This window comes from Gopherus flavomarginatus, chromosome 14, assembly GCF_025201925.1.
Source record: "Gopherus flavomarginatus isolate rGopFla2 chromosome 14, rGopFla2.mat.asm, whole genome shotgun sequence".
NCBI classification, from domain to species: domain Eukaryota; kingdom Metazoa; phylum Chordata; order Testudines; family Testudinidae; genus Gopherus; species Gopherus flavomarginatus.
This window is the reverse complement of record NC_066630.1, coordinates 7392709-7413296: the sequence shown is the minus strand read 5'-3', so window position 1 is coordinate 7413296 and position 20588 is coordinate 7392709.

Below are 20588 nucleotides of genomic sequence, written 5' to 3'. Positions count from 1 at the left end.
CCAAGGGGAAGGGGCAGCATGTCGGGCTCTTCGGCGGCAACTCAGCAGCGGGTCCCTCGGTCCCTCTCGGAGGAAAGGACCTGCCGCCGAAGTGCCGCTGAAGAAGAAAGCGGCGTGGTGGAGCTGCCGCCAATCGCGATTCTGGCTTTTTTTCCCGACACTCGGGATGGCAAAAACCCTGGAGCTGGCCCTGATGGAAAGAGTGTTATGTGACAGGACTACATCATTAGGGGAGAAGGATAACTCAGTGGTTTGAGCATTGGCCTGCTAAACCCAGAGTTGTGAGTTCACTCCTCGAAGGGGCCACTTAGGGATCTGGGGCAAAAATCTATCTGGGGATTAGTCCTGCTTTGAGCAGGGGTTGGACTAGATGACCTCCTGAAGTCCTTTCCAACCCATAAAGAAATATTTAACATTTTTGCTTTTTCTGCATTCTTACTGATAATTCTACCACCATTTCCATCTAATGATGGACTGTCACGGGGTCCATACTAGGGGTGCCTCCTCCTGGACACTCTGGGGATCAGCTCTCTATAGGCTCAGTGCCTCCTTCCACAGCTCACTGCACACCCTGCCATCTCTCTTTTTGCAACTGAGGGTACTCTGTTTTCACAGCTTGACCCTCCAGCCAGGCCACGATAGTCCTCCCTTTCCGGGGTATAAAAGTCTTCCCTTACACACAGGCTCAGATGGTCTTTTCATTCACTGCCTCTTAATGGTGCCATTTCCCCAGTGACTGGTACGAGAACCCAGGCCCACACCCTAGAGGGTCCCTGAGCTAGAATCCAGAGAAATCAGCAGCCAACGTCTTAAAGCTTGCTGCCTTTTCCCCAAACCTTTCCTTACCTTCTAGCTCCCCCTACTCTGGGTTCACCAGCCCAAACTGCCTTCTCCCAGGGAGGAACTGCAGACTAAATTCCATAGCCCCAGCAGCCTGGTTCCCCTGTATCCTCTTTCTGCTACCAGCTCCCTGGCTTTATAGAAACCCCATCTCTTCCAGCACAAGTGCGCTTCCCCTAATTTGGCTCTCTTCCCAGCCTAACTATACCCCAGCTTGAGCCTAAGAGGTTAACTGGTCCTCTGGCCTACATTAACCTCTTCAGGACCAGCGTAGGGAACACACCCCAACACATGGACCATACCATTTTTATTTCTAATATGCTTTAAAAACTCCACTTTATTGTCTGTAACTCTGTTGGCCTTTGCAGAAACACGGGAGTTACCGGGTATGGGCAAAACAAGGCAAGTTAATACAGAGATGCTTTTCCACCCAACTGTTCTGCACAGCTGAAGCTGCATGTTGCAGTCTGAACAGAAGAGAAAGACGGTGCATTTCCAGGGAAATTTCCTGCTTTGTTCTCATATCTGGAACCTTGAACAGAGGTGGCAGAGTTACTGTTGATCAGTGTCCCTCTTCAAGACTAGCTGCTCCTCTGACCCTTCCTTGGTCCACCTCCAGGTTTCAAGCCTTGAGCTTTTATCTCCTGGGGATAAAACCCCATAATTCTCCTACTCGGATCAGGTCCCCGGGCTACAACATCCTGTATGCCACCTGCAACTTCTTACTGGTATTGGCACCTGAAAAACTTCCCTCTCAGCAGCTGTGACCAATGTTTAACAGTAACCCCCAAAACAGCCTGTTTAATCTCTCACAGCAGCAACAAAGCTTAACATAAGAGAAAAGCTCTACCTACACATCTGTTTTACCCGTGGTCCTGGAATGGACTATCTTATCCCAGACATCCCTTTGCCTGCCTGGTTCAGCCTGCTCCCCAGTAATCTCTACTTCCCTGCCCTTCAGGGATTGTCTCTTCATTCACTCAAAGTTCTCTGTTCCATTTTTCCCTGCTTGGATCCCCCCCACACACACACTATGGTTTCAAGCTGGGACCCATCCACCCCATCCCTCCTTACCAAGACAGACTGGGGAGTTCAGTAGGGTTGGAAGTAAAACTTCCAACTGAATGCCACCCACATTGTCCTTTCAGTACTGGTCAAAGGGGGGCTGTCCAAAGCTCTTGGCCGCTTACCTGCATACATGCAACTAATCCCTGCTTGAATCAACCCCTTGTAATAATATAGCCAAGCCTACAGGACATAATATTCATGAATTATTACATAGCAGCGCCACATCCTTCAAAATCAGACAGCAGAGTTACTTGACGTTACTCACTCTTGGATGAAAAATCAGCACCATGCAGAGGGCCAGCACAAGGCCAATGCACCACTTCAGCCCTCAAAATTGGATTTAAATAGACTTAAGTGGTGCGTAGGCCTTGCGTCTAACATACTGCAGAGGAGAGCGTGTTACGCTGTAGCTGCATGCTTCTTTAAATTGAAGAAAATAGAATCCCTCTCATCCCATTACCACAAAGGCAACATGAAGGAGAAAGGAACAGAGAAGGTCTCCAGATATCAGGTGTCCTCCGACTGTTTTTCATTTGATGACTGGGCCATCAATACCCACCGACTCCGATGCATACCCACATGCGCTAGCCCCCGGTCAACCACACTCCACTCTCTTCCAGGAAGGCCATAGAACCAGCTGAAGACGGGATCCTGGATGTGGCCGCTAGACCAGCATTTGTCAAGTATTAAGAAAGAATATGTTTACTTTTTTAGTTTTTGGTTTTTTTTAAGATAGCAGCAGAAGAAAAATGTGAGAAAAATATTTGGTGGAACAGGGTGCCCAAGTTATTCTGCCACATCTGAGGATTACAGAGAAAGGAGAAACAATAGAATGGGAGGGGTGAAGGCAGAGTCGGAAGGACAGGGCTGTGGTCCCCTGTGCCACAGGAAGACTCCGGTTTTAACATTAAACACCAATCCTTTTTAAGTGGACTCCATGTTCCCGTTCCCGAACATGCATCCAAAACTTCTGCGTTTCCCTTCCGCATCTGTACACATTCTTTTGTTTAGCTGGTGACGTCGCCAGTTGGCCCGAAGGTTGCCTGTACAGACCAGTTCCAGTTTATGTTCTGATTCACTATTACGGTTTTGGATCCTTGATAGCAGCGACCGTGAAGTTTGCATGTTAACGTCTGTGCAAGTTTTAACTTGGGACTCATCCATCATTTGCTTAGTTAAAACACTGCTGCTTGTATAAAGGAAGTAATTTGTCTTTCGGGGGAAAAAAAAAATCTGCCCCCACCTCCCTGACCACACTGTCGCAGTGCATATGAGTCCATTAGCTTCCCTGGAAAATGCATCATCTGACATCAGGACTGAACTTTATACTAACAGATGTTCAGAAAGAACATGAGGGCCTCCCTGTATCAACCTATTTGGTGGTTATGTCAGTACCAAATCCATCCTTTATATGGAGTCTTTATTAGCTGCCCAAGTTTCATGGTGTCATGTATCAGGGGTAGCCGTGTTAGTCTGTATCCACAAAAACAACAAGGGATTTATTTGGGCATAAGCTTTCGTGGGTAAAAAACCCATTTCTTCAGATGCATGATGTGAAAATTACAGATGCAGGCATAAATATATATGTTTCATGGAAAATTCTGAGAACTGGTAACAATTCTGGGTTTACAGTCTGGTTTAGAGATTGGCTGAAGACATCAAATCCAGACCTATATTTGAAGGGGAAAGCGGTGCTTCTCTCCGGCTGCTGGCTGCCCATCTGCCCCTGCTCCTCCTGAGTCCTCTGGCCCATGCTCGCAGGGCCACATTCCGAAAGGGGCTTTGGAGCTGCAGGCCAGAGCCACAGGGCCCCCTTAGCCCAGGGCCATGCAGCCCCTAAAGCCCCTGCGTTCCGGGTGGCCCTGCCTGCCGGGAGGAGGGTGGGCAACTCCCAGAATTGCGGCCATGGGGGCAGTGCCGAGCTGCACACCCCCTGCACCAAACAGGAGCTGCCCTAGGTAAGTGCTCTGCATCGCCTGTCCCAGCCCTGACTCTCCTCCCGCACCCTACCGAGCCCCTTGCCACACCCTAACTCCCTCCCAGACCTCGCACCCACACCCTGAGGGCCCTCCTGCACCCTAACTCCCTCCCAGATCCTCCACTTCCAGCCCTGAGCCCCAGGGGTAAGCCAGGGGCACCTCCCCACCACTGTACAGTACAGTACATAATGCCTTTTGTCTGCCCCAAAAACATTTCCTTGGAACCTACCCCCTCACCCCACCCCCACATTTACATTAAATCTTATGAGAAAATTGGATTCGTTGAACATCTTTTCACTTAAAGTTGCATTTTTCAGGAATATAACTCCAACGTTAAGTGAGGAGTTACTGTATAGGAACTGAATAGTTCGACCCCACTGTGCCCTTGTGTTTCTTTCATATAATGTTTGTTGTGCAAAGAGTTAACGAGATGCTCTTTGTATTAAGCCCTGAGTGTCTCACGGCTGTTGTCCCTCGCAGTTGGGAGCTTTAATGGTGGAGAAAGAGGAAATTCTCCTTGATTCAGCTGGGAGATTAATGCAGTTCATACCATATGTAGAGGTTAAAAGAAGGAAAGGGATTATATTTATTGGAAATGATAACTGATGAGCAACTGCATTTTCTATAGCAATAATGAACAACAAAATACCACAGAGTGCTAATTTGCGGAGTTTCAAGGGAGATATTTCTAAAGCCAAGTGATTTCTTTATGGCTGAGCTAGAGCGATGTGAGAAAAGTGGCTACTTCTAGGTAGTGGCTGTAACAGATGCTGGTTTTAAAACAGGATTATTTTTACATGGCCTTAGAGGGATTGAGACACTAGATCAGCCCTGCCTTAACTGAATAGCCAGGGTTGCTTTCAGCTATCGCTGGAGATATAAATCCATGTTTGTGTCATAAAAAAAATGCATCTGTCAACCATAAGGAAGGGAGGAGGAGAGTAATTTTCAGTAGTAAATTTTGGGTAGAACAAGCACTAATGGCCTAAAATTAAGAAAGAAAAACACTTGAGTAAATAGTAGGAAGCACTTTATAATGGTGGGGTCAGTTAGACAATGGAATAACCAATCATGGTAGGTCATCTGATCACCAGCAAGACTAGAGAGAGAACTAATGGGAATGCTAGAGAAGATTTTGCTGCAGGGGGACAGGAGAAAGAGCCAATGAGCTCCCTCAGTCCTTTCCTAAGAGAGCTGTGCATTGCATCCATGACAAACCCCCAAATCTGGCAGCACTCACCAGGATGTGTTACAAACTCAAAACCCAGCTCTACTGCAATCACAAATTCACTAATGTGCACAAATCTTTTAAACACAGCTGGACAGAGAAAGGAAATTCTCTTTCACTGTGGATTTCAAGGTTTCATACTTTTTGTTCCAGTTAGGAATGGAACCCAGAAGTTTTCAGATTTTCTGTGAAATTTAAAAAAAAGCAAAGGTTTTGGAACAATCAAAGAAATCTTGATTTCTGCTTTTTATTTGATATTGTATCATAATATGCAAATTCATAATTATTTCAAAAATTCACAAGAAAAGTCATTTCAAAAAGGGAAATTTGAACTTTCTTCCTCTGAAATGAAACATTGTCAAAAACAAACACATTTTTAGGAAGCATTTCAATTTTGATAAAGCTGTATTTTCTGATGGAAAAATGACTCCATCAAAATTTCTCCGACCAGCTCTACTTTTAAGCAAACTTTGATGCTTATCATTTAAAAAGCCCTACTTCCAAACAAAATCTGGCATTGGTCATTTGAATGTTCATGGGTACAAGATGCCATTTTACCGTGTTTCATGGAGAAGTGTGACCATTTGCAACAAAACCGTGAACGCTATCCTGCGAAGCTGAATGGATAAAGCATTTGCCCCTCTGAAGGCAGATTTGTTTTAACATAGATGCTACAGGGAGCATAAGAAAAACAATTCCCAATGTGACGTGGACTCAGAACAGACAGAGAAAAGGCACTTTCCCCCACTCCAATTAAAAGTCACTCATGCCATTGGGTGCATGAATGTCATGGTAAGGATCAGAGGTCAATGCTTCTCTTCTGGGAGCTGTGACTCTACCAGTCACAGGCAGCAGCATTCAAGTGACCTGCAAGGCCATCTGGTCCTGACAAAAGCACAGATTAGACCAGCCTACTTGTAGCAAAAGACAGAGCAAAGCAGTAGAGCAGGGAGCCACCAGATGCTTATATACCTGCATTCCCCCCTGGGTGAGGCAGGTGATTGTAGTCCCAGCTGTGCAACCTTGGCAGGAGCTTTCAGCACAGGCATTCACTCTCCTAGCCTACATGCAGCCACCATATGTGCACGCTAGGGAGACGGCCATTCACCTAACGAAATGACGACAGACCAACCACATCACAATGGGAAGTAAAGAGATCTCTAACAGCTGTTTACATTTAAAAAATAAAAGCCATCTGAAGAGATGGAGTTTTAGATACTAAAATAGACAGTTAAGAAGTCATCTTCTGCAAGAGTATTTGGACAGCAAAGCAGCAGGCAGGGGATGACTATGTGTGTGTCCACATGACAGCACAAGTCAGTTCCTTCATGGCTGTCAGGTTAATTTCCCCTGAGCCCCCAGCTCTGATACCTGGGCTCTGTTACATGACACGTCGTTATATTTTTGCAACTTATGGTGTGTATCACCACCCCCAGGCAGTCGCTGGACAGCTGTGATAAATGACACACGGCACAGCTTATTATACATATAAAACCCTCTTCACTTGGTGGTCCTGTGGTTTACCTAATACGTTTTACTCCTTTTCTGCTTGGATTTGTATATAGGCTCCTACAATGGGACACCCACCCTATGCTTCACACAGCCCCCTCAGAGATGCTCTCTCCTGTACATACCACCATGCAGTTTGTTTACAGGGTTTCACTCCACCACCTTTTATGTACTAGTGCAGTCACAGTGTTTACAATGTCCTCCAATTTTACTACCCCTTCTCCAAAGGTGGGGGAGAGAAATGGTGTCTCCTCCCAGAGAACTCCCTTGTGAAGCCCTACTAGCCTGTCTCTCTTCTGCTTCTCCCCCACTGCAATTCCTTCCTGTGCTTTTCTCTATTGGCCTTGTTAATGTACTAATTAACTCATTAGCGAACCAAATCAGATTGGGGCTGGGAATCCAGAACCTCACTGCTTAAACAGTGATCAGAATGTTGGGTTATTTGCTGCTTCCCAGCCTTTTGTCACAGCTCCATTTAATATATAGTAAAGAACACCGAATTACTGATGCAAAACGACGCTTGACCATTCGTTGCCAAGCATATGTTTCCACTTGTTCGAACACCTTTTATTAATCAGCAAACGTTCAGTCAATTACTATTCTGAACATTTTGCCCTTTTATATATCACCAGTCAAAGACTATCAACCTGCTTTAGAAATATTAACTTCAGACCACCACCCCATGGAAGGTCAGAGATACTAAAGGAACACGTCTGGGGTGAAACACAATAGCTGTCTGACTGCAGCCAGCAACACTACACACCAGTTTAACAAAAGAGGTGGGGAAGAATACGGTATACACAGTTGAAACTATAAATGCAATTTGGGAAGGCAAAATGTAGTTACCTAAGTTGGAATTTGGCGAGGACACCACTCCTACTCTTACAAAGTGAAGGGATTAACAATTACTAGTGGTCAAAACCATGGCTTTAAGGCTCATCTGAAAGAAGGCACCTGGCAAAGAAATGCAGCTCCCCAGCACCACGATTGCCATTGATTCAAAGGGAAGAGCATCACTGGCCCTATCATCACTTCCTGAAGCATCTTATGGAAGAGTTCTGCAGAACTTAACACACACTGACATTTCCATGGGCTTTTTAAACCAACCTATATAACAAGGAGATCATTCTTCACTAAATTCTATAGGTTTTGAGAGAACTGTCTAAAGAACTCAACTGCTTTTATCTCTATTAAAAGTCTTTAGGACTTTTTCCTAAAAGAACTTTCCTTGGAGACCTCCCTTCCAAGTACTGACCCAACTCAACACAATTTAGCTTGTAAGAGCTCACAGGAGAGCAGCATGCCAACTAGCTGTAATAGTGATGACATATTTCAGTACAGGTCTGTCGCATCTTATGCTGGGGTTACATTCTGCAGTCAGCATGTAAAGTGAAAATCGGATATAGTCAAAATTACATTGAGTGTAATGGCCTGCGGAATTGCCTGCACCACAGGTACAATATTAAAACTGTTATTTTTCTCTTTTTTTTTTTGTTTTTTTGTTTTTGCCAGCCGTGTAAAGCTGAAATCAGGCATGTTAAATGCACGTAAGATGCAACAGACCTATAAACTATATTTAATGCAATTCAGTATTTGAGTTATATCTATTATGTATTTCATGTATGTTCCTTCACCCAAGTACACTTTACATCACTGTCTGAGCTTTTATATATGAAAACCTATCTGTCCTGAAGGACTGTGAGCCACAGATGCTATTTACTTGCCAAGGAAGACTAAACAGGAGTTTCTTTTGGAGTTTTACTGCCACTACTACTCCATAGTCTTTGGAGAAGTCAATGCTGAGTAACAGAAGGTCTTCTTTGCCCAGCAATAGGGCTCCTGGTCAAGGGGCTACCAGAGGGAAGCCCCAGAACTGAGAGTGGGAGAAGAACAAAGAAAAGGGTTACTTTGGGAACTTGGGTGGAAGGAAGAAGGCAAAGGCCAGTAGACAGCAACAAGAACGAGGAAGTAACTGGGTGCTGGGTAGAACTTGGAAGGAAGACAACAAGGAACTTAAATTAGTTGCAGAGAGTCATGGAAGCCAGTGAAGGAATCTGAACAGGCAGGATGGGGTCAGAGAATAGGCAACACAGAGGATTTTTGCAGCCCTATTTGAGCGGAGTAAAGGGGTGGAGAAGGAAGTTGAGAGTCTGGAACAGAAGAGTGTAATTGGGGGAAATAAAAAGTTTCCTGGACATAGGATTTTGAGTCAATATACAGGGAAATACCAACAGGATCTAGGGACAGTATCAACTTGGGGGACACCATGGCTGTGTGATTAGCAAGTTACTGTAGTTCCTACTTCTACTGTAGCTTTGTTCCTGCATTACTGGGGGGTTGGCACCAAAAGTAGCACAGTAACTTTGAGGAACTTCTCAGACTAAGGAACAGCCTCTTTAGACAGCACTGTCTGTTCTGCAGGAGGGGACAGAGCAACATGCCTACATGTTACTAATTAATGACTTTCTCACCCCTAATAATGTTTATTGGGACAGGAAGATCTACTCAAAAGGCCTTTATTATCTTTCCACTAAATATAGGGAGTGGATTTTATCATTAGTAAACCAGGGCTTTTTATCCTATCACCATGATAAGGGAGATTTAAATATTTTTCCCCTGTGGTTTTCAATGGAGAAATTAAGCAAGGATGACACAACATCTGTTTATAAGATTTATTCTTATTTCCATGATCATAGACATTCCAGAGCCAGAAGAGCAGAGGTTGAATGTCTTTCACATCTGATTGTACATTGCCTGCGTTTAGGATATAGACAAGTTAAGGGTCTCATCCTGTCCCCATTGCAGCCAATGGATCTTCACGGAATTCTTATTAGAACCTGAATTCTTTATCTGGGTACATAGTCACTAGACAAGACTCTCAGATATAATCCTTTAAAGCTAGTGCAGTTTTCCAGCTTCTTGTCTCTTGAAGTCCATTTTAAAAATTACTTTGTGAGATGCATGTACAAATATTCTGTGGTCTGGATGGGATTAGGACCAAGTATTTCAGATATCCATCTTAAGCTTTTGGGTCAGGAGCTGGGTTTTGTGAAATTGGCATCTAAACCAGAAAAGCCTTAAGGCCAGAATTACAAAGGGCTCATAAAATGAAAAATGATGTAAAGGGTAAGGAGCGGGTGAATGTGAAATGAATAATCGGAACTTTTCAAAACCTGCCCGAGAGGAGCGGTCTGGGTTCCGAGCAAGGATCTGGATCAAGTCTTATTAAGGATGGATACATCAGTTTGAATAAAGGATGTCCTCCTTCCTTGAGGCGCACAAAAACCTCAGTCCTGACTTGCAAACTTCTGCGTTGTCTTGAACATAGACAGCAGTGTTGAACTGGTCCCCCTTGTGAGATGGGCACAAATGGGAACTACGTCAGACTCACAAACCTCATTTTCATTTGAACCTTGAGGTCCTCTTGGGCCAGTCTCTGATTTGTTCACATCACCGTAAATCAGAAGTAATTTCACCCAAAGTCAACAATTACTCCCGATTCATACTGGCATGGTATAGTACCATGCCCAGGGTGTTTACTTTTCACAATCTAGCATACTTTTAGATAGGAAACGTGCGTCTGTTCTCAAGACTTCCAATGTGTCGCAATAAACAGTCATACTTGGGAAAGTAGCAAACAAAATTAAATGGCTACTTTGGCGCTTTTGGCTCCCAATTCAGTATTCAGAGAAAGGTTCATTCTATAGCTTGAAAGATAAATTGTCGGCTACCTTATTCTTAGCATTGCTGGATTTTTGTTGCATCTAGTAGTGCATGTTTTTTTAATGTCATTTCTGATCAGGCTGGTTTTCAGTAACAACTTTCAGCATATTGTGGGTCAAGGTTAAGAGGTAAAGGGAAACAGCAGAGGGGATATGCCTTCTTGTTCTTTGAGCTGGTGATGACTGCTTGTAGTAGCAGCTTGGGAGGCTGGATGCAGAAATTAAAGGAGTTATTGTAATTCTAGGGGAGGAGAGTTAGGAGAGAAGCAAAAAAGTAGTGTTTGTGACAGTCGGCAAATTACAACAATCTGCAACTGTACGGGAATTGAATGAATATTGGCTCTAAAAACTTCCATGTCAACTTGATTTCAAAGTGTCAGCTGTTTGGTCCAATCCATTGCAACAAAGACTGGTTTTCTTGAGAAAAACACTTAAGTTGGAGCCTAGTTTAACTGAGTCTGGAGTAGATCTTTAAAACCAGAACCTGTCTCCCTGCAGAGCAGCAGTGTATTATCGCCTAGGCCGACAAGGCCTAGGCCTAGGGCAGCAAATTTGAAGGGGTGGCAAATTTGAGCACCCATGGAGAAGCTCCCCTGCACCAGCTGGCCTCCTCTGCAAGCCTGCCGCTGAGTCCTGTTTCTCTCGCCTCCCTCCCAGCGCTTGCGCTGCAAAACAGCTGTTTCGTGGGGAAGGGAGGGAGAAGGGAGGAGGGGGAACATGGTGCGCTGGGGGAAGAGGTGGGGGCATGGCAGAGATTTGGGGAAGGGATCCAATAGGGGCAGGGAGGGGGCGGAGTTGGGGCAGGGCCAGTGGTGGGCGGGGTGACAATTATTTCAGGGCGTAGGGGCAGCAAAATCATTAATCCGCCACTGCTGCAGGGTCAAACTTGCATAAGGCTCTCACTTTTTGCTTATGTTGTGCAGGTTGAAAGGGCTCTGGCCATAGCAAATGGTAACTCAAACCAAATTCATAATTAATCTTTAAAGCAATACGCTCAGCCTTCAAAGTTCAAGAGAACCACGCGGACAACTGCTGTTACATACCTTTGTGGGGTAGGAAAAAGAACGGCGGGGGCTTTGTAAATAGCACTGAAGTATCTAATATGTCAACCCACAATGACGCAGGACAAATGGGTAATCAGCCAGAGCTAAATCCACACACTAATCTAATACGATGCATCCAGCTGTACCTAACAATTTCTGGTCCTGTAACCTATTATGCTTCATAACCTCTGAATGCTTAAGACTAGTTTTAGAAACCAAACAGACAGAGTCCCTGTGATTCATTCTTCTGTCATCAAATTGTAAATTGAAAGTTCCCTTTAGCAAAGAAGAGTTCAGATTCCATCTCTTCCCAGGCTTGTCTCTGTAATGCTGGAATTAAAGATAAGCACTTCAGGTCTAAATTTTAAGAAGCATCCTCTGCTTTTTGGGAGTCCAACTTGAGACATCTTTAGAGTTGCTGGGAGCCTGTTGTTCCCATTAACTTTAAGTAGGAGTTGTGGTTGCTCATCACTTTTAAAAAAATTAATAATAATCAGACTCAAGGGATAACATCCGGATCCAGTTAAGTTAATGAGAGTTTTACCATTGTTTTGCATGTGGCCAGGATTTCACCCAAAGAGTCTAAAATTGGGCACTGAAAAAAAACAGGAAAATGTTGGCCTTGGATCCAAATAGTGTGTCAACAGGGCAGAAAGGTTATTTATTTTTAATTAACTATTCACACTCACATGTAGGGGGTTGAGCTAATAGCTGAATTTGGGGTTATGAAGTAAATTCCCCCACAGGGCTTATTGGCTGGTTGGTATCTTGGGGGAGTGTCATGTATATGTAAGTTTTTGGTTTTCTCCCTATCTGATTTTCCATGCATACTTTTAGGAGGTTTGAAAGGGTTTGGTTAATTTTTATTTGTAATATTTGTTAACTTCTGCACATCCTGATTTCAGCTGGGACTGGAAGCAGACATGCCAGAATACTGCAAAAATAGATATAACTCGGGTATTTCAGGAGCTTCCAAAACCAGACAGAGGAAATGTCTGCTAAAACCCAATTTCCAGACCAAAAAGTATACGAACTCTTAGATGCTTCAACGGACTAAAATGCTTAGTTTTTGAGATTTGCCTCTTATGAATTATTACAAATATTTTGCTGGTTCCCTTCATATACAGCAAGTAGAGTTGCTCAGTGCAACATTGTTATTACAGTTATAGCTGCATTCGTAACAAGTTCTCGAGACAAATACTGGTTTCCTTGAACATTGTGGAAGTTTTGTCATTAGTGTCAGTGAAAACAGGATGTCTCTAATTGACTAAATCATCCCTAACTCTACTGCTGGGCAAATTGAGGGTTTCTATTTCTTATTGGGGAAGAATTGCTGATCAAATGTATTCAACATGTACAAAAAGAGGCCTATTGAAACAGAAAGGGCATCAGCTGAATAATCAACAGAGCTGAAAATCAAAACATTGTGCTACTATTCAAACAAAACAGTAAGGGGGAGAGTTGTTTAAGTGCCAGTATAATATGAACAGCGACAAAGAGTCCTGTGGCACCTTATAGACTAACAGACGTATTGGAGCATGAGCTTTCATGGATGAAAGCGCTACTGATGAAAAGTGCTAGAAACGAGCGTTAGTAACTATTAATAGGGAAAGAACCTCAGAAGTCCAACAATTTTTAATTATTATTATAAGACAATGGCTTTTCAATCACTTTTTAGTCCTGCTCATGCTCAGCTATTCCTCTCCTTTTTACCCAAGGTCAAAGAAAGCAGTACCCCAGTGCTTCTTACTACTGTGAGAGTGTAACATGACTACAGCACGCCATGCAAACCGTGTTATAGACATGCTCACACACAGTCTGAAGTCTTTCCCCCTTACCCGCTCTTTCCTACAGGCAAACAATGCTCTGAACTCTGAGTCAGGCAGTGACTCCAAGGAGAAATCAAATGCTTCATGGATGATGAGTCAGAATTGTCTTTTGTGTTGAAGCTGATGAAAATTGTATCATTTGGGTCTGGTAATGTCATAACAGTTACATTTTTCTCAGACACAGTTATTTATGTCTCTCTGGTTTTAAGAGGCGCTGTACTTATGCATCTGCAGCTGTGTGCATCAGATGGGGTTAGAACATGCATTTTTACTTGAAGGAAATTTGCTGAAGGTACCTTTAAAATTGGATTGAGACCATAATACAATTCTCTCCCACAATGAATTTCATGGGAACTCTGGCTAGGGGTCCTTGATGCGGTTAAGTAACACAGAACAGCAAAGCACACCTGTAACAGCGCCTAGCACTTCTCATTTCAGACATTATCCCTGTGGTCCTCATTAATTCCTGTCATGGCACTGTTCAGGGAGGAAGGCCACAGCTCAGGATGGTGAAATTATTCAATACAACTAGCCTCACTTTTTCTGTTGGTGGATGATTCACAAGCCAAGGCAGAATATTACAAATGTCCATTGCTCATATGCATTTACGCAGAAGTTCGTGCCAACAAATTTCAGCCCATGGGTTGTCTTAAAACTGTTCACTTTGACTTTTTGGTATTTACAATTTGCAGTAATTGATTGGAAACCAAAGTCACACTATCTTCACTCTGATTGCCTTTGACTAGGTCCCTCACCGAGGGCTCTTCAGCAATGGAAGCAGTCCTGGGATAAGAGGGAAGGTTCTCCCATGGATCAGTAACTGGTTAAAAGATAGGGAACAAAGGGGAGGAAATAATTATGAGTTTTCACTGTGAAGAGAGGTAAATATTGGAGTTCCCCCAAGGAACTGTACTGGGACCAGTGCTGCTCAACATAGTCATAAATGACATGGAAAAGGGGGTAAACAGTGAGGAGGCAACTTAGGTGCTGACTCCATGGGTGTTCCAGGCCCCAGCACCCACTGGCAGGCCCCATCGGTCAGCTCCTCTCTTTCCACCCGGTGCCTCTCACCCACCAAGCATCAGCTGTTCTGCGGTGGGCAGGAGGCGCTAGGAGATAAGGGGGTAGAGAGAGGTGGGGCAGGGCAGGAAGAGATGGGTTGGGGTTCACACACCCCTCTGGGTGGCAAAATTCACAGACAATTCTAAATTACACAAGATAGTTAAGCAGACTGTAAAGAGTTACAAAGGGATCTCTCAGAATTGGGTGACTGGACAAGAAAATGGCAGATAAAATTCAATGTTGATAAATGCAAAGTAATGCACATCAGAAAACATAATCCCAACTATACAGATAAAATGATAGGAACTAAATTAGCTGTTACCACTCAAGAAAGATCTTGGAGTCACCATGGATAGTTCTCTGAAAACATCAGCTCAATGTGCAGCAGCAGTCAAACAAGCTAACAGAATGTTAGGAACCATTAGAAAAGGGATAATTAACAAGACAGAAAATATAATGCCACTACATAAATCCATGGTGCGCCCACACCTTGAATACTATGTGCAATTCTTGTCACTCAGTCTCAAAAAATATATATTAGAATTGGAAAACGTACAGAGAAGTATAACAAAAATAAGGTGGGGGTATGGAAGAGCTTCCATATGAGAAGAGATTAAAAAGACAGACTTTTCCGCTCGGAATAGAGAGGAGAAAGGGGGTTATAATAGAGGTCTATCAGATCATGAATAGAGAGGAGAAAGTGAATAAGGAAGTGTTATTTACCCCTTCACATGACACAAAAATGAGAGGTCATCCAATGAAATTAATAGGCAGCTGGCTTTTAAAAAAATATATAAGGAAGTACTTATTCACACAAGGCAGTCAACCTGTGAAACTCATTGCCAGGGGACATTGTGAAGGCCAAAAGTATAAGTTCAAAAAAGTATGGGTTCAAAAAAGAACTAGATAAATTCATGGAGGGTAGGTCCATCAATAGCTATTAGCCAAGATGGTCAGGGATGCAGCCCCATGCTCAGGGTGTCCCTAAACCGCTGACTGCCAGAAGCCAGGACTGGATGACAGGGGATGGATTATTCGATAATTGCCCTGTTCTGTTCATTCCCCATGAAGCATTTGACACCAGCCACTGTCAAAAGACAGCACATTGGGCTAGACTGACTATTGGTCTGAGACAGTATGGCTGTTCTTATCTTCTCATGTTCTTATTGGATGACTAAAATTTTGTAAAACAGCACCATGTGATGGATGGCAACCACCACTTTTTCCAGTTGGTATTTTCAGACAGAAATTGCTTGTGCTAAATTAAAAGACACTTTCAGGATTCACAGACAGCCCCGTCAGTACCTGAAAGCCTTTCATGTATTTCCAAACAACGGGACTCCACAAATAGAAATGAACCAAACACCGACCCCCTTCCTTATCCCTTAAGGAAGAGAATTTTGTTCCTCTTCTGAGGCAACTGCCCCAGTCCCAAGATGCCATTTCTATAAGATGTAACTCAATCAGTTCCTATGAGAACATACATATATTAAATGCCCATTGAAATGAACAGATAGCATCAATGTATGTAGCATAGACATAGACCGTGGTGGCTTAACCACCCAGCGAGAGTTCTAACAATCCACATTCAAATCAGTGGAATTACCCTGATGTAGCAGGAATCGGACTCAGGCCTGCAACATCAGTCGTGAACATTGCACAAAAAACAACATGAGCCCTTGGATAAAGGTGTAAAAGACTTGTTTGGTTCACAGAGCTGGATTTGGCTTTGATTCCTGAGGCTGTGACCCCTGAATATCTCTTTGAGTGGTTGCAAAAGCTCACAACAAACACTGTTTAAACTGTGGAGTTTCACCTGGCTTCAGTCCCAAGCCCCCCACTGACCCAGGCTTATTAGATAGACAGCCGCAACCACTGCAGCGAGAGGGGGAAGTAAAGGACCTTATTATCCTAGTGATGTCCTCCTCATTACAGCACAGCCATGCACATTTACACTCCAGATCCACTTGCCCCCGGGTTTTCTTAGAGGGATGAATCTCTGCCTTTCAAACAGCCTGGGCCAAGTTCTGTAACAAACCTAGGTCATTTCTGAGCTTGCCACTAGGATTGCTGAGGCTGTTACATTTCTCCTGTTGTTGCATTAGTTATCCAGCCAGTCTAAAACAGGCTACTGGGTTCCCACCCTACTCCTTGCTGGACTCCCTTTCCCAACTCATAGGGATCTTGTGCTGCAATTCATTAAGAGATTGGTGGCACAAAGCACATCACAGCTGGAAAGGCAGCAATAGTTAATATCAGCATTGCTTCCTCCTGTATCAGACTCTGAAGTAGTCCCAGAGAGGCAATGCAAACTCCTCTTCTCCCACTCCTCCCTAAAGCCCCAGGCTTTCTATCTCACATGCCTTTTTGAGAGCAGCCCTATTGTTTCTGGCAGGATGGGCAGAGCACAAAAGCTGTACAATACAAGTGCCCTTTTCTCAGGATATACATTGGTCATCCTAGCGCAGGAAAATGCTTAAGGCAAGGCTTCCTCCATGAACCCCTCTTCCGCTACCTTCAGTTTGCTCCACTACCATGCTGCCCCCCCCCTTGTCACATTGGTGGTTGATTGATTACACAATAATCTGCATCAGGCATGTTTCTGTTTCATAATCTCACCAGGTACACATAGCACAGCCCGAAACTGTCTCCTGAGACCCTACTGCAATCTGAACGCTTCCACTGGGCCAGGAAATAATTGCTCGAAGCTGATAGCTTCCCTTGAGTTTCTGAAAATAGAAGCTTTAATGTAAAGTTTGGCCACCATACCCACTGCACCAAACTGCACATGCATCACAGAGCGTCGGCCCCTTCATTGCATGCCAAAGTTTACCATCAGATGTGCACGCAACTCCCTCTGAAGTGAGTGGGCATCCTGAGCATGAGGATAGAATTTGGCTCCTTATATTCAGCAACAGGAGGAACAGAGATCTGTTGAGCTTTGCATTGTACATTAAGTGACTGTACATATAATTGGATGCATATTCCAGTAAAGTGGGTCCTAAAATTAAGTACAGTATCAACTGTGTGTCAGAAACGTCCTCTCTTGAGGGTATTATACAATACATGCTGACCTTGCAAGCCTCAATCTTTTCCCCCCTCTAAACATCAATGCTTTTAATAATACCTAGCTCTCACACAGAGCTTCACAGACCTGTAGATCCGAAATTATAATTACTAGCACTCCAAAGAACCCTCAGTCAAACTAAACAGCAAGAGTCTTGTTGCACCTTAGAGACTAACAGACGTGCTGGAGCATGAGCTTTCATGGGTGAATACCCACTTCGTCAGTCAAACTAGAATCACATAAATGATCATTTCTGATAAAATGCAAAATCTCCGAACAGCAACATGTCTGTGGTACCCCAGGCACCTTCAACCAGGGCCACCCAGAGGATTCAGGAGGCCTGGTGTCTTCCCCGGCACTTCGGCGGTGGGTCCTGGGGGGGAAGGACATCCTCCGCCGGCATATTGCCACTGAAGACTCGGAGAGGAAGAAGCTCTGGGGCCCCTGGAGCAAGTGAAGGACCCCACTCCAGGGGCCCTGAAAAACTCTCGTGGGGGCCCCTGCGGGGCCCAGGGCAAATTGCCCCACTTGTCCCTCCCTCTGGGCGGCCCTGCCTTCAACCAATGTACAGAGATTCAGTAGTGAGGGCTGTTGATGTAGAAAGCTCAGTATATCATAAGCAATTAAGAGCCGCACACAGCACTAACTCAAGTCCCAAGCCTGTAAATTACATCTTATAAGCAGACCCTTGTGTGCACACACTACCCCATTGAGTTCAGTGGGGTTCCATGCAGGGAAAGCAGTACCCCGCCTCCTTACATACAGCATAACTTGCAGAATCAGGGCCTACGTTCCCAGGGTCCTGTTCCACCACCGAGAGCTCAGTGTAAAACCTGGGCTACATAAAGCGTTTTGAGATCTACTGATGAAAAGTGCTATATGAGAGTCAGGTGTTTTTATCATTAATATTATTATTTCTGTAGGGGCAGTCGCCTATTTACTTGATCCAAAATCCCAGTCAGGAACCCAAGGCTATATCCCCAGGACATCATCTCCAGAGTGCAATACCATCACCGCAGGCTATAGCCGGCTCGTTCAGAAAGCAGTATAGAAAAGTTAGACCCATTTCCAGAACATATGGCTACTAAATAAACATAGAACAATTTAAGCAGTATCATTAGGACACACATAACTGAGTGGATACATCTGTGCCATAAGCATTCAACCTACAGACACATTCCTTCCCACCCCTACAGTCTCACAACCCACATCTCCCATGATTCACCAGCAGGTGTTTGCTTCTGGCCTATCTAAACCTCACAGGTATTCCACACCTTCCTAGCATGGGTCACAGAGTAGGGAGGAGCCACCTGGGCCAGGGCCCAGCCCCTGTTAGAACTATACATATAGGGGCACACAGCCCCAGCACTTTAAGCAGTAGTGGACATGCAGCTCCTGGCAGGCTGGGGAGGGTGGTGCCTCCAGGTCTTTCTCCATCACCTCCATAGCTACCATCCAACCCAGAAATGTTGCAGTTTTCTGCTTTTCAAATCACCCAGATCAGAACTCACCCAAGCCTCTCGTGGGCTGGACTGAAGCAGAGGTGCCTCCCGCAAACCAGCCTGGGCAGAAACCATGCCCCATTAAATCTTTCCGACCTGGAGCATTTGGGATGGGGGGCTGGCAGACTGTCACTGTCATGTCACGGCACCAGAGTTTGATCAGGTGGAGAGAAGCCTCTGGCTCCATCTCCATCAGGACTCTATCCTGCCACCCCAACTCCTTCCATGCTCACCTGACTCCCAGCTCCATCAGGATTTTACCCCTACCTTAACCTGCTATCTAGGCAAGTAGTTTTGCTTTCACTCTATTCCAAAGCAACCATGTTAAGTACTTTAGTGTGTAACCTCTAAGAGCGTCTGAATTTAGCTTTTAAAAAAGGGATTCTCAGTATATTATGTAAAGGTTCACTAGGTAAGTTATTTACTGCTTCCCTCCTGTAACGCATCTTTTAGGCAATGCAATTTAAACAGTCTAGCTTAGAAATGGTCGCATTAAATATTGGTCATTTATTTTTATGAAACCGACCAATTTGTTTTCTGGCAAATACCAATTTAAACAATTTGGCATAAAGCAGTACAAAGTAACACTTCAAAGCAGCAATCGTAAAATTCAACCAGAATTTACTGTCTCATACTATAATCCAGGTGCACCAACTTAAATATGGTCTTTAGCCGATCCACATGGAAAAGACAAAGCTGAAATGTACTAAACGAAGCAAATCTTTGCCCCACTCACTGCCCATTTTAAATGGTTGCCCTGCAGCCCTGCTTCCCAGAACCCAGTACAACAACCTAATGCACTGGCATAAGCAGCTTCTGTATTAATGAGAATGCACAACCATGACACCTACATTGCGACATCCTCTGGTCTTGTTTCCTCTCCTCTGTCATCGGCGTGAGATAGAATGAGGGGTTCAGTGCAATCTCAGGGCAGCACTCCCCTATGCAGTTTCTGAGTCTTCTGCAGCTCCATGGGTGCAACCCCTCTGGCCGGTGAGGAAGAGCCACTGGTTCAGCCCTCGACAACTGGAACGCCCCTCCACCTCAATCAGTAGCAAGGTGGGGAGGCAGGAGTCTATTCCACATGCACCTCAGAGTCAGGAGAGACTTGGAGGGAACCAGAGGTGGTGAGGAAACCAGGTAGGGGATGAGAGTATCAGGAAAAGTCAGGGCTGTGGGACAGGGATTGTCAGTGGCAAGGGAAGAGCCTCGGGCAGCCCAGGCATGTTGTGAAATGGAGGAGCAGGAGCAGCTTTCTCCATCATGTCCCCCTCCATCTCTCCTCCTCCTCCTGCTGTTTTTCCATCTCTGCCTTCCTGGGGGCACCACTCTAGCCTGGAAGAACAGAGAGGTAGGAGCCAGAGCACCCCCCTAGCTTCAGGAAACTGGGTGCTACAGCAACCCCACATGGCTGGGGGAAGAACAACAGCTGTCTACCTGCAGCCCAGCTGAACACTTGTGATCCCTGCAGGGGTGCAAAGAGGTACAATGGACCAAGCAGCTTTGCCACCCTGCAGTCAATGTACCTAAAGTTTTAGGTTTTACAGTCCATTCCTCTGCATACGTTTTACTAACACCAGCATTATTACTTCACTTGCTTGTTTCCAACACTGCCTCCGGAGTTAAATGTGCAAGTAAAAATGCTGCCTATTACAAGTTACAGCAGAATGAGGGCTCAACAGAGGAGTCTCCACTGGCTATCAGGGAAGTAACTAAAGCTGATCTAAGCAAGAGATTGG